Below are 14,010 nucleotides of genomic sequence, written 5' to 3' on the forward strand. Positions count from 1 at the left end.
TCTCTCCATACTATTTGAGACATGAAAATTATGGTTAAGCGTAACATCCCCAATACGCAAATTAACTCTAACACAGCCTAACTTCAAGGGGGCTGCCGTCAACGGACTTAGCCGTGTGAAAACTTTCTCAAATCTTCTTGACTTTATTACTTTTACGAAACTGAAATGTTAGCACCAGTGTCAATTAAAGCACTGACTTCGTGACCCTCAACATACAACTGTATGTGGGAGTTAAATCCCTAATAGGAATCAACAAAAATCTCATCTGATTTATGTACAAGTTGGTCATCTGCTGATGACAACTGAGGGGTCTTTGCATATCACTAGTATTTCCACTTGCATAAGCCGAATATTGACCCACATTTCCAGCTGACTTTAGTTTCCCAAACTAGAATATTTGGTGATAAATGTAACTGTTTGGGACTACCTTTGTATGCCCTGCGGTATGGAATGTTTTGTCTGCAATGTGTGTCAGCATGCTCATATCTACCCTGCGGATATTTGGGCATCCTATCTCAGTTACGGGAGTCCGAGCGATCATATCTACCCAGCCGATATTCGGGTGTCCTGTCCCTACGCCAAGAGGAGGAATGGTTCCGATAATAATCAACATTAGTTAACTGTCTCAGGGGTTGCATCCCTGGTACAGGGCCTCCCACGTTCACCACCGGTATCCCTATCCAGTGTGCTCTGTAAGGTAGAAACCACATTCGTTAAATCCACTAAAATGAATTTCAAATCCGATACTTCCGATTTTATGACATCATTCGCTGTCACTAATGCATCGACATTACTATTAGATTTAACGTGCAAACCTTCCATTTGACTAGTTAGGGAGCCTCGCAAAATAAAGCAACGCGTATACCCGTCTACAACGCGTGGTTGGGGATTATAATCTCTTCGCGTTGCCGACGAGTGGTTCAAGATACCGATCAAAAATGTTGAACGATTCCATTTCGCGAATTAGGGTTCGTTTTCCGGCGTTTTTTGTTCAACTTGTTTGCGTCGGTTTATCTCGTGATTTTGATGTATTGTAATTTATCGACAAGTCTCTTTTCTATGTTTTGTCATAAGTTTCATTCATTATTATGAATTAATTTTATACTATATTCTGTCATTTGTTATTGAGCTATTCTGTAAAATTTAAAACCGAAATGTCGAATACCAAGACTCGAAACCTACTGAAATTCCTATACACTTTTATACTGTATTATAATCAGGCCAAACTCATGTTTTTGCCATGAATATTGACGGGATAAACGCAATTTAATGCCAGTATATTGCTTTAACTAGAACTATTTATAGGAACATTCCCACGCTCTGCTGCTATGGAAATACAGACTGAATCAAAGTGTACGTGTCATTGATCTTGCTGCCGGCCGAGTTATGCATAGCTCAAACCCTTTGTACGCCGCCCAATGTTATAACCTGGCCAAACTCATGCTGTTGCCATGAGCATGGAGGAGTAAATTCGTAGTGACAGGATAAACGCAACTGCCAGTACCTGCTTCTTCTAGAACTATTTGTAGGAACAGTCCCACTGTTCTGCTGCTATGGAAATTGACTATTAAGGGTCATTGATCTTGCTGCGGCCTGATTTATGCATAGCCGTACCCTTTGTACGGCGCCCAGTGATAACGACTCGACGTTACCATGGAAAAGCATAGAATAAACTAAGAAAATATCAGTCTCTGAATTTTTGTGTGCAATTAAAAGATGTGTATAAGAGACAGACATCATTATTATTTTCTTTAAGTCTCATTTTCAATTATATTTTATATTTGTTATATATATTTGAAAATGGATTTTGTACGATACAAATACATTAATTACAATAAAGACAACAAGGAAGTGACAAACAGAAATTAAAAATCAAACAGCTCATTCAGTGGAACATAAATTAAAGTTAATTGGCGTAAACAGTTTATTACATGAATAGGCCTAATTAGTGATCAAGATCTACTGTACTGTGTGTGTGCAGTCGCTATGCTTGTATGATAATCTGATCTAAACACAATACATTTATTTTAGTGGTTTTTTTTTTTTTTTTTTTTTTTTTTTTTTGGAAGCTGAACAACAATAATTTAGGCCAAAAAATGGCTACCGTATCCGAAAACGCCATTCCTCTACACCCAGGCCCAATGTCTGTTTTCAAAATGACCTACAGAGAATGAATGAAAATAAATGGGGAAAATGCCACCCTAGCTTAGCCTACTGCACTAAATTTCATATTCATCGTATATGTTGAGTATTTATTGGCGGTCACTGTACTTTATTATGAATAGGACTACAAATAGTAGGCCTATTGTACATTTATTTTTGATATAGGCCTACCATAATATATTTTAAATGCAAGGTTATTCCCAACTATTATATCGGAACAAATTATAGACAATAAATCAATGGATAGAAAAAGCAATTTAAAGAATGAAATAATGATAATATGTTAAGAGATCGTAATTCAGTAAATATCCCATAGCCCATTGAGTAAGGACCAGAGTCAAGCGTCTGACTTTTACTTTGATAGAACAAAACCACAGGCCCTAAACTTCTAGCCGGCGATGCAATACACTGCAAGGAAGACGTTCCAAGTGCACTTGATACGCCGTGACGTGAAAACTACTTTTATACATTTACCAGTGCATTTTATAAATGAAATTAAAATCCCTGTAGTAAAATGAAATAACATAGTCATTTGGTACATTCAAGCGTTTAAAAACGATTTAATGATTATACATTTTAAATTTAATTATTTTGAAAAATTATTATAAAATTAATAACCCATATGGAATGGTAGAGCCCACGGTTAATCAACGACGCAACAAAACATGTGCCTCGCTGATTAAAAAGGGGTGAAAGCAATACATTGAACAGCAATCAGAGAAAACACGGAGAAAACAATATTTTACAGTATACAATACAATACCTTTTTTTAAAGAGCCTGATAATCATAATAAATAAAATCATAATAAATATATTCTTTTACACTAAACTTCGAGATTAATCAACATTGAAATAGAATAGAGTCTAGGTTTGTGCCGCATCAAAACATGTGTTTCATCGGTAGAAAGGGGTGAGAGCAGTGCATGTAACTGCTGGCTGGAGATTGTTTTTGCTTTTTTTGAAACGTTTCACGTCACATACAATGGATATACTATTCCACCAAAGTTCCAGATTAATCAATATTAAAATAGATAACATATAGGCCTAGGACAACTGCTCACATTTATATCAGATAAAGGTACGTTATATGAAGTTCAATATATTTTTTGTATTTCGCTAACACTGAAGGAAGTCTAACCTATCTAAGTTCATGATCGAATGTAGGCTTACTGTAGACCGATAGTGTCTGTCGTCCTAGACAGTTTTTTTAATAATCTTAATTAATACTAAAACGATATAAGAAATGATAATTTTAAAGACTAACTGTAAAAAAGATATAATTAGGCCTAACAAAAATTCATAAAAATTGCCTGTTTTCGATTTTTAATTTTACCTAGGCCAAAGCCTAGGCCTATTGAGGTATAATAATATCTATGTCCTAGGCCTCTCCTAGTTTTATATTTCTGCTGTTGGTTTTGATCGTAACGGTGACGATAATCTCGATAAATTATTAATGTAATTCTCAGAAATATAACGTGAGCTTGCGTTACTTCCAATAGGGTTTATTTTTACACGAGACGCTTTTGTTTGTGTTAATTGGGTTTTTACACTAAGCCCTGTTATCAATTCCCCACTACGAAGTGGAGTAGCCCAGGAAAATAATCCCAACGCGTGGCCAACTATGGGATTAAACTGCCTTTTATCGCATCGCGTGGTCCACTCGTATACGCGTTGCTTTATTTTGCGAGGCTCCCTTAGGGAATTCACACCATACAGCTGATGGGGGTGGGAAGGGAAATTGGAATCAGTTGTGAGTGAGAATTGGTGAGCTTCATTTGCGCTCTCCACCTGTTAGGCAATCTTAACAGCGGCCTCTAACGTTGTTGCACCATGTTCATGACATTTCATTTAAACTTAAAGATGTATTGTCCGATAGAACCCAGAAATCCTTAAAAAATATAAATTAATTCTGAATTTCTTAAATTGTATGTTTGGATGAGTAACAACCATAATGTTAAGAAAATGAATTTAAAACAATTTTAGTGGTATTTCTTATATAATACACACTTTGTTAATGTAAAAACATTCATAAAGAATTACAGACACTGGAAGTGTTTCTAGAATTGTTTGGTTATTACCAGCCCACAATTCAGAGAAAACAATTTTTAAAATAGTCTCAAGTTCATGACATTTATTATTAAAATGGGTAAGTTAAAATCAAACATTTATTTTTGAAGAATTTTTCATTTAGTTTATCGGACAATACAGCTTTAATGGAACGTGGATGATTAGATATTAGGTTTAATGGTTAATGTTAATTCCTTGCTAACTCACCGTTTTCCTTCTTATCCAATTTCTCTTATTCCAAAAGAATTATTCAAATCAGTGCTGCATTATACGTTTTTGGTTCGCTGGTTTCTGTACTGTGATATTAATGCAGATCTGTACTTGTCTATGCCAGCTTTCAATAGGGCTACAGCATCATTTTCCAAATCATTTATAATTTGAAATTCAGCGGGGAACTGCAAAGTATAAATCATATTTAGTTCATTCCTAATCCGGTTACTACTTATTACTACTTATAATATACTAGATCTCTAAGACAGAGAATAGATAAGTTCATTAAAATATGTATTATTTATCAAGTGTGTTGCTTCCTGTAACTGTCATGATCATAAGCAAACACAATGAAAGATACACATAAAAAACATTCAACCAAGGATTCTTTAGTGGTGTGTTCAATTTGTAATTGAAAACTGTAAATGAATGTTATGCACATGGTGTAAGTTTAAGATATACCTTGCTAATTGACCACTGGTAGGGAGTAAACTTGATGTGGTCTAATACATGTCCGAATAAGATTCAATCCCAAATTACATTTCTAAATTCCAAATAATTCTGTGTTATTTATTTGTTCAACACTATATTTTGAAACAGTTCCATACAAAAAAATAAAAGAAACTTCTGTTCATAATTCACATTTAAATGAATATGAATAATCTTTGCAGGCCTAAAATACAGTACAGAAAAGGCTACAGTAATCTTTGGAGAGAAGCCAACTTAGATTGGTAGATTGTCTTTAAGAGCGCTATTGAAGTTAGGTGATAATACATTATATATAAACGTGCTAAAGACCTGAAACAGAGACATTGAAATAAAGGGTTGGTGACCCAAGGGGTTACTTGAACTAGTTACTGTAGGTACGGATATCCTACTAAAAAAACAGTATGAATACACTAACATCAAACAGACCTCAGGCCTATGAGATGGCCTAACATCATTCACCAATGATGTATAAAAATGATAAAAACAAAAATAAGCAATTGGGTCATTTTAGCTAAAAATCAACCACCATGCCCATGTGAATCCCTTGGATCTTCCTATAAAAAAATTCTAAGAATACCTTGATATGTCAAAACAAAGAATCCAAAATGTTGAGTAAACAAAAAAAAATAAAGTAAAAAAATAAAACATTGAAAAATTCGAAGATTAGATTAACAATTTTTTTTTTTCAGAAAAAAATTCAACAAGAAATTTTAATTTTTAAAATACAATGAAATTATGCAATACTTACTGTATTTAAAATTCAAAACAATCCCCACTTCTACCCCATTTACGCCAAAATATTTTCCCCTTTACTTACCAACCCTCACACCAAAGTATTTCTGAACACACTCCTTACGACTATCTACAGATTATTTATTATTTGCCACATTCTAACTACCTTCAGTAAACCAGTCATGCAAGCAGTGTATCTGGAACTAGGTATAATATAGATTCCATGCTCAAAACAATCTCTATCAGTGTGTCAGAGAGGTGTCTGAGACTTTATGTAATGAGGATCCTACATTCTAATACTGTATGTGCAAGTCTATGTGCAATTTGTACAACTAATTTAACCCATTAGGACCTAGACGCTCAAACCGCTCTGCGCATTAGTCCCTAGACCACACTAAACAGCCCTGGCTATTCAACCCGCTATAACTTCTGTTATACGAACTGAAGCGTGTCGCGAAAAACGTCTACATAAACTTTGGGAAATCCCTAAATTTCAGAATATCTCATCATCCAATGAGGTTTCTATTTGAAAAAATGACGTAATTTACGTTCAAAAGTCAAACTGTTGAGAAGAAGCGAAGTTTTGAATCGCCTGACTTCGCACAATGACACCACAGCAAGCGCTGAACGTCTTATAGAAAGGGAAGACTTTTTCAATGATAAATTGACCTTAAATTTGTCTGCTGACAGCGACATAGATGTTTCATAGGTTAATAATATTAAACCAAACAATAAAATATATGGTCATAAAATTATATTATAGTACAGTATATATAGTAACTCTTATACAGGCTTTCGCACAGCAGGCAGGCATAGGCTAGACTAGCGATGGTGATTGTAAACAGAGCTCGTGTTCCCTTTATGTACGGTTGATATTGATAATAATACAATAAATGTTTTGAAGGTTTGAAATTATTATTTTGACACTCCACCATCCATTTCTATTTACATGCCTAAGCCAATGAATACTTTGTAAAAAAAGTAAAAACATACCCTGCAAAAGGTCTAGTCTTTAGATAGATGTTTATGGCAGCGCGGCACTTTTGGGCTTCAGTACCACTTTTTGCCCCACACTCGCAACCGAGTAGGCTACTTGCTTATTCATCAATAAACTCCTAGTTTTGCACCGAAAATGGTATATAAAACTGATAGAAATTTGGGAATTAGGCCATAAAAACATCAGTTATTATCACCTTATCATATTATATAATTATAGGCTTTTATTTATGCAAAATTTAGAAAAGGGACATGCTGATAATATTTTTTTTTAGTAAAAACCAATAATAAAGGTCAGTTGAATAGGTCAAAGGTCAATATATCAAAGTCAAAGGTCAGATAATTGATGTCACTCAATAAAATAATTATAAAATTCAGTAAAGTATGCAAATTCAAAATCATTCATATAATTAATTCAAAGAAAATTGCAAATATTGGATGAAATGTTAACTATGAAAGTCAAAGGTCACAATTTCAAAGTCAAATGTCAAAATATTTTGTGTCACTGGAATGCTTATTTAATATGCATCAAAATAAAAACTTGTAATGGAACATTTTCAACAATTAAAAAAAATTAGTTTATTTGTAGTAGAGTCTAATTCCTTTCATATAGCATAGCTAACTCTCTAGGGAGTAATACATTACAATAATAGGTGCTAATGTGTTAAGAATGCATGCATACAGTAATAATAAACTGTAGGCCTACCTTCCTCATTTGAGTATCGGATGATATTTGTTGTGGGTAAGTAGTTGCTCCACTATACTTGAATACTCAGCTGATGTTGGGTACCTAAGAAATATACTGTATATAGCAAAAATAGATTTTTAGACACAGCCTGTAGTAAACTGAGAATGAATAAATAATAATTAAATAAGTGAGTTAATCAATTGTTGATTTATAATGCAAGAACGAATCCGTTAATAAACTACTTTAAAAATTAAAATGAATTACTAAAATAAACTTAGAAATCAATAAATAGTTCTTAAAATATTACTATAAATACAATTACTAAAGAAATGAAGAAATGTTTAAACAACTAAACAAAATACAGTACAGCAGTCGAAATATAATTATTTAATAAATAAATGAAAAAAAAAATATATGAGTTTAGGCCTAATAACAAATTGAGTTTAATAATATAAACAAATTCAATTAATAATAATAAAGAAACTTAAAAATACATATTTCTTGACAGATAATTTCATATTTAAATTATTAAAATAATTACAGTTAAACAGAAAGGAAGCTTTATAAAGAATAAATAATAAATATCAGTATCAGTAGACTTGATAAGTGGAAAAATGAAGTTATAAAGAAAGGCAAAAAAGATTAAAGATGTATGTAGCTCGCATGGACCATATTAACAGGTGGGCCAAAAAGTTAACAGTATGGACGCCATACGGACACAAAAGAAAAAGAGGACGATCTAACAAGAGATTAAAAGTGATCTTTTCTAAAAGGAGCTTGGTACGAACTGGGCAAATCTGGCAAAGAACAGATCAGAATGGAGTTTGAGGAGGCCATCGGCCACCAGTGGCATGACAGGCTGATGATGATGATGGTATAAGTAAATAAATAACTAATAATTAATAAGAACACAGTGGCTATTGTTACGCTCAGTACAGTAGTTCCTGTATGCTTTTTACACCATCCAGTTTCGCATACGCAGTGACCCGTTTTTGAGATTTAAAAATTGCAAGCTGTAGATACGAAATTTGTGATAGACATGATGCACATAGCTAGTGAATGGCAGTCAATTTGAGAGAATGACAGTTCGAGCAGATGTCAGTTCGAGCGGATGCATTTAGTACAAATTATAACAAGCGCAAATTTATTTTCGCCCCATTCTTGTATTTGTTTGTTTTAAATGCAAAAAATACTCTGTGCACTAAAGTTCTGAAATGTTTTTGGTACTTTTTGATAATTATTCCATGTTTGAATACAGTCTTTGCAAATCCTACTACTATTTGTATTTAAATTATAGTGTTGCAACTGTATTTGTAGATTTACGATTTAGGCCTATATTTGTAAATGGAAGTAATAATTATGTACAGTAATTGTAATTGTTATTCACCATAGAAATTTAAATCATTTTTACGTATATGGTGTCAGAAGGTGCACAAATCATTGATGTAGTAATGTGACACAGGGGAAGATCCAGTAGTGGGGGGGGGGGGAGGCATAGGCATGTGACCCCCACCGTTTTGCCACTAAATTTCAAAAATGTCAATGCATATTAAAGGGCAAGTGCGGGTTTAAAATAAGTCGTCATATATTGATTATTTAACCTTTTTTGAGTTCGGAAAAAATATTTTAAAAAATCAAAAGCGTTAGATGTAACGAGAATTACGGAAACAAAACATGATATGATGAGAAATCAAAATCAGGTGAAAACGAGGCTGATCACTTTTTTCAGTAGCTTGGTAGCAACTTTCTAACCAACTCATTAATATTCATGACCAGTCTGTCAATTTTGGCGAGCAGCTGATCGAGGAATCGTCCCGACGATGATCGAGCGACCAGCAACCTCGACAATATACATACATACAGTTAGTAAGAAGTCGTGAGTTTTTATGTACGCAGTAACAGAGAGAGGGTTTAGTCGACGTCAGTTCAATCACGGAGGAATTATTCAATTGAATTAATACCAGTTTGTTGATAGTTAGGCCTACACCTATGGCTATGCCTAGGATTAACACAGTCACATAGGATTAACACAGTCAATATCTACCCAGCACCAGCGTCAGTACTCCCGTCCCGCTCGCAACAGGTGAGTTCTCACGTAGCCTATCCAGCTGAAGCTGACGGTAAAGTTATTACCGTAGGTTTCTACTGACTACTACTTATATTAATAGGCCTAGCTAGTCTGACCATAGAGATATGGTCGGACTAGGCCGGACTGTCACATAGGCCCTATTTAAAAAGGCCGGGTAAATGCCTAGAATATCTTTGTATAGGCCCTAGACTTTTCATGCCATGGCGACCTTCCTAGGTAGGCCTACTACTAAATAACTAGGCAGACCTGGTCCTATGAAAAACTGTCTAGGCATAAATGTTAAAACTGCACTGTCTAAATAATGGTGATGTGCTATATAATACTTTTTTTTTTTTTGTAGGACTACAATATAGGTGATACAGTAGGCATACAAGGCACCCTGGTCACATGGTATTTGACAATTCCCATGACGAGACAGAAATTCCCCAACATTTGCCATTAGTACAACCACCCAACCTGCACCCAAAACTGGCATCTAGTGAAACATGTACAAAAGATGGTGGTACAGAGCATACAAGCACCCAGCAAGACCTTGGCAAGAAACACTCCGGTCGTCTACTGAAACTTAATTGTAATGGAAGCTACACACAATGTAACACGAGCAATAGAAAATTGGGTGAATATCTCATCATCATTCAGCCAGAGTACATGAAGCATATTGGCATGGTAAAAAAATATCAGCATTAGTGGTTTTTTAAGAAACATTAATGTCTGATTTTTTTTGTGCCAATATTTCTACAACATTAATACATTACAAACTAGCAGACAGGAAGTTTTTACGCATCTGGTTTATATTGCAGCAGTGTATTACAATGTGCATGCCAAATTTATAATAAATAAATAATATTTTTAGAAGTTTTAGTTACTTGCAAAATATCTTTAATACTAATCAATGTTATTATAAGATTCTTGTTTTAAAACCGTGTAATCAATTTAATAGTAATACTTTTGGAGCAAATATGTGACCCAGATTTATAAAACTTGTGGGGATTAATATTGAAATATATAATGCACGAAATTTATAATACAGTATGAAAATGTGGCTGAATATATACAGGAACAACTATTTTAATGTATGGCTTTCTACAGTCTGGTGTAAAGTTAGTCTATGAATTTGGTTATTTTGTAATGGCTGGATTATGCCTAAGTCTGCATGCTTTTAAACGTTCGCTGATCAATTTGGTACTGCAATTTAAAAGAAAACTTCGATTTTGTTGTTGTACACCATTTTTTGTTTAGTATTTTGAAATATTTATATAGTTGAACTTGCCTATGTCGTATCCAAAATGCCATTGAGAAATTGTTTGACTTTAACAAAATTGACTTGCACTTAATGGAAAACAACAATTCGGCATGTAAAATTAGATTGACTTAGAAGTTATGGCAAAGTCGTCTTAGGCAAGTTTAACTGATTTATTTATCATGTTTGATTGCCTTGTATTATTTACCATAGCCAAAATTTCTTCTTTCATGATGATTTTCAACATCCATGATATTTTTTATACACATCTAGATGTGTATAAGAGACAATTCGAGGCCTGAAGAAGGAAGGCCGATCCTATACTAAGCTTGGCCTCGGGCTAGGCCTAAAGCTAGGCCTAATTCAGTGGGTTTTTTTTTTTAAACCAACAAAATTTTACCGGTCGGCCGATTATTTTTACCGGTAAAATTGACGGCTAAACCGGCGTCGGGAGAACACTGATACTAAGTGGAAACATAAGCCTATTTATCGATAACAATACTAAGTCAAACAATATTGTACTTTTTGATGTTCTAGTTTCCCAGAACTGTACATCGTTCTCGTTTCACCGCTCATCGCGGGTGATCTGCAATGCAATGCCAGTCTTGAAAAATGACGTCACACACATTCTGGCACTTCATTGGGTGATGGTGACGTAATGCCATTTACCGTAGCTTTAGCAAATTGAAGTAGAAATACGGTACCTTATCTCTAGCCACGGCGTTAAAAAAATGGGGTCAAAAACATTTTTCAATTTTTTTTTTTAATCATAGTGGTGTAGAATAATCTTTTGAGAAGATTTTCCAGAAAAATATATGTGATACGACCCTCCGTTATGGAGTTATGAATTTAGACAAGAATTTAGCCTCAAAGCTGGGGACGGATCATTATTCCGAAGGCCCATTAGTCCGAAGGTCCATTGGTCCGAAGGCCCATTGGTCCGAAGGTCCATTGGTCGGAAGGCCCATTGGTCCGAAGGTCCATTGGTCCGAAGGCCCATTGGTCCAAAGGTCCATTGGTCCGAAGGCCCATTGGTCCAAAGGTCCATTGGTCCGAAGGTCCATTTGGTCCGAAGGCCCATTGGCTGTCTCTTATACACATCTAGATGTGTATAAGAGACAGGGTTATATATTAAAGATCAAAGCCTAATTTTCGGCAAAATCTGAGCAGAAATCGGCCCTCTTTTTGCAAGATGCGCAGACGGGTTTCTAAGCCAAATTATTGCTTGAAGGAAAGGTCTACATTCCGCACGCAGGCCATAAACTAACTACTCTAAGCTAGTGATCCTTTTGCCCTAAAAATGCAAAAAGCGCCTGCCAAGGGCATGCCTCGCCGAAACCGAGATTAAAAAAGGCGCTAATTGATACGATTTTATTATTATTAATTACAGCATTAGCAGGGTCACACCTAGGCCAGGTGGTTGAGCTCAGACTCGAGTGTGTGCAGGCAATTTATCCTCGAAAATTAGTTTGGAACTAATCTGAATATATAACCAGTGTATCATACAGAAGTTAAGTTCTGTGCACCATTTTCCTAGCCATTTTCTGCGCAAATTTGAGCTAGTTTTTGAGGTATCATCATCCACATTCCACGACGAATAAACTGGCATTTTAATAGGGCCAGCCTGGCCTAACTAGCCAGGCTTAGGCTGCCTTCCAATAGATAGTTCCATGGATCAATCATTAACATGTAAATTACTGTACTATATTCAAAATAGTGTTGTTCGTCTAATGTTTGAAATTATAGTTTTTATGACTAAATTAGGGGTCTAGGCCTAGGCCTACATCGCGCCGGGCAGTAGAGTACTGAGTAGAATGATACAGTACTGCATATATGCTAGCTATGCCTAAGCCTACACAGGTAAGACAAGTTGGTAACAAACCTATTTAACGCCATTTCTAAGACCAGTACTTCCAAGACTTCCATATTCCAACCGGCAAACGTATTTGTTTGAAAGATTCATTCTTCAAAAATGCAATCGACTTATTATATTACTATCATTATTAAATGTTTTCGCCAATCCCGATTTTTCAATTTTCCGCTCGCGACGACCATTCTCATCATCAGTTGGCTGTGTTAACATCTCGTTACGGTTGAGTGAATCAGCTGACTCCCTGTCTAGTGCAAAATTCACGAAACAAAAACTGGGGCAAACTGTTATTTTACACATAATTGAGACATTTTCATAAGTGAAAACCCATAAAAATGAAAAGAACAGCCAAATTTACGTTGGAATATCTAAAGTTTGACACGATTTTGTTATGGGGTTACCGAATGCAAGCATTTGAAGCCGGTCCATTTTAGGAAATTCCCTATCTTTTAACACTAGCTCAAAATCCTGTAGCACCACTTCGTTTTTGGGACCCAGTTCACGAGCCTCGTTTTCGAATACCGTGCTCCAAAATCAAGTGACATCACGTTCTTTGTGGTCCCCCATCCCTCTATTTTATATTAAACATTAATTATTTCAAACCCGCACTTGGCCTTTAATGTTATGTGCTACTCACTTTATCTATTTTGAAACTGTTGTGCCCCCACCCGGCGTTTGAAAAAAAAATATGGATCCGCCAGCCCCTGTAACAGACTATCAACAACACAGTAATACTGTAGACATCATACCAATTTTTTCCACTATTGACCATTCGTCTATAGTTCAAAACCCAGTGTTCTCCCAATAAAAAAATGTTTACTGGTAAATCAGTTGTAAGTAAGCTTGCCGAGCGCGCAGTGCGAGGCGCCAGCCCTTCGGGGGGAGGGTTCGGGGCCCGCCTGAGGGCCCCGAAAGCTTTAGGGTACTATATGCTCTCTGGTGCATTCTCAGCTGCATTTAGACAGTATTTTACAACACTGAAGTATGATCTTTAACAATTTTTTAAAGTAAATTTTTCGTTGTGAATTTACTTTTAACACTTGTCAAAAAGACTAATGAAGGGAATGAAAAAGGACCAGACTGAGACTGTTCTATCAATGGATTTAATAATGCAAGCTCACTTCTCATAACATCATGCACCATATCATTGGTTTTTACAACATAAATAATATTGCTATCATCTCAATTTCCTTGATTAAGTATGGACAGCTGAGCATATCGAGGCAGGTACGTTTTAAAGTATTTGTGATGATTTTCTGAATAAACTTAATTTATAAACTGTGATGTTTTACAAACAAAAAGTAACAATAATATTAATAACGATGTACTCTGCTGCTACAGCCTATACACAGGGACCACACACTAAAGTTTAATTGCGCGAAGGATACAGTACCTAAAAATCGCTAGGAAAATAGGTGTGCGCGTAATCGTAATTGCTGCATAATTGCATTGGTTATATATTAAAG

General features: G+C 35.2%; 1 long non-coding RNA gene across 2 annotated transcripts in view; it reads right to left on the reverse strand.

The window, feature by feature from the left end:
* Window positions 1-14,010, reverse strand: part of LOC117109529 — a 37,096-nt gene that overhangs the window by 18,754 nt on the left and 4,332 nt on the right. The window contains exons 2-4 of one of the 2 annotated variants that reach the window (XR_004445539.1): window positions 7,364-7,459; window positions 4,438-4,625; window positions 281-690 (exon numbers count right to left, since the gene is read on the reverse strand). This is a non-coding gene — a long non-coding RNA (uncharacterized LOC117109529). Of the gene's footprint in view, window positions 1-280; window positions 691-4,437; window positions 4,626-7,363; window positions 7,460-14,010 lie in introns of those variants that run through there. The other variant, XR_004445540.1, reaches the window with a different exon arrangement.

The sequence above is a fragment of the Anneissia japonica genome, unplaced genomic scaffold (genome assembly GCF_011630105.1).
Source record: "Anneissia japonica isolate Jap-2015-1 unplaced genomic scaffold, ASM1163010v1 scaffold1519_len104602_cov122, whole genome shotgun sequence".
In the NCBI taxonomy this organism is placed as follows: Eukaryota; Metazoa; Echinodermata; class Crinoidea; order Comatulida; family Comatulidae; genus Anneissia; species Anneissia japonica.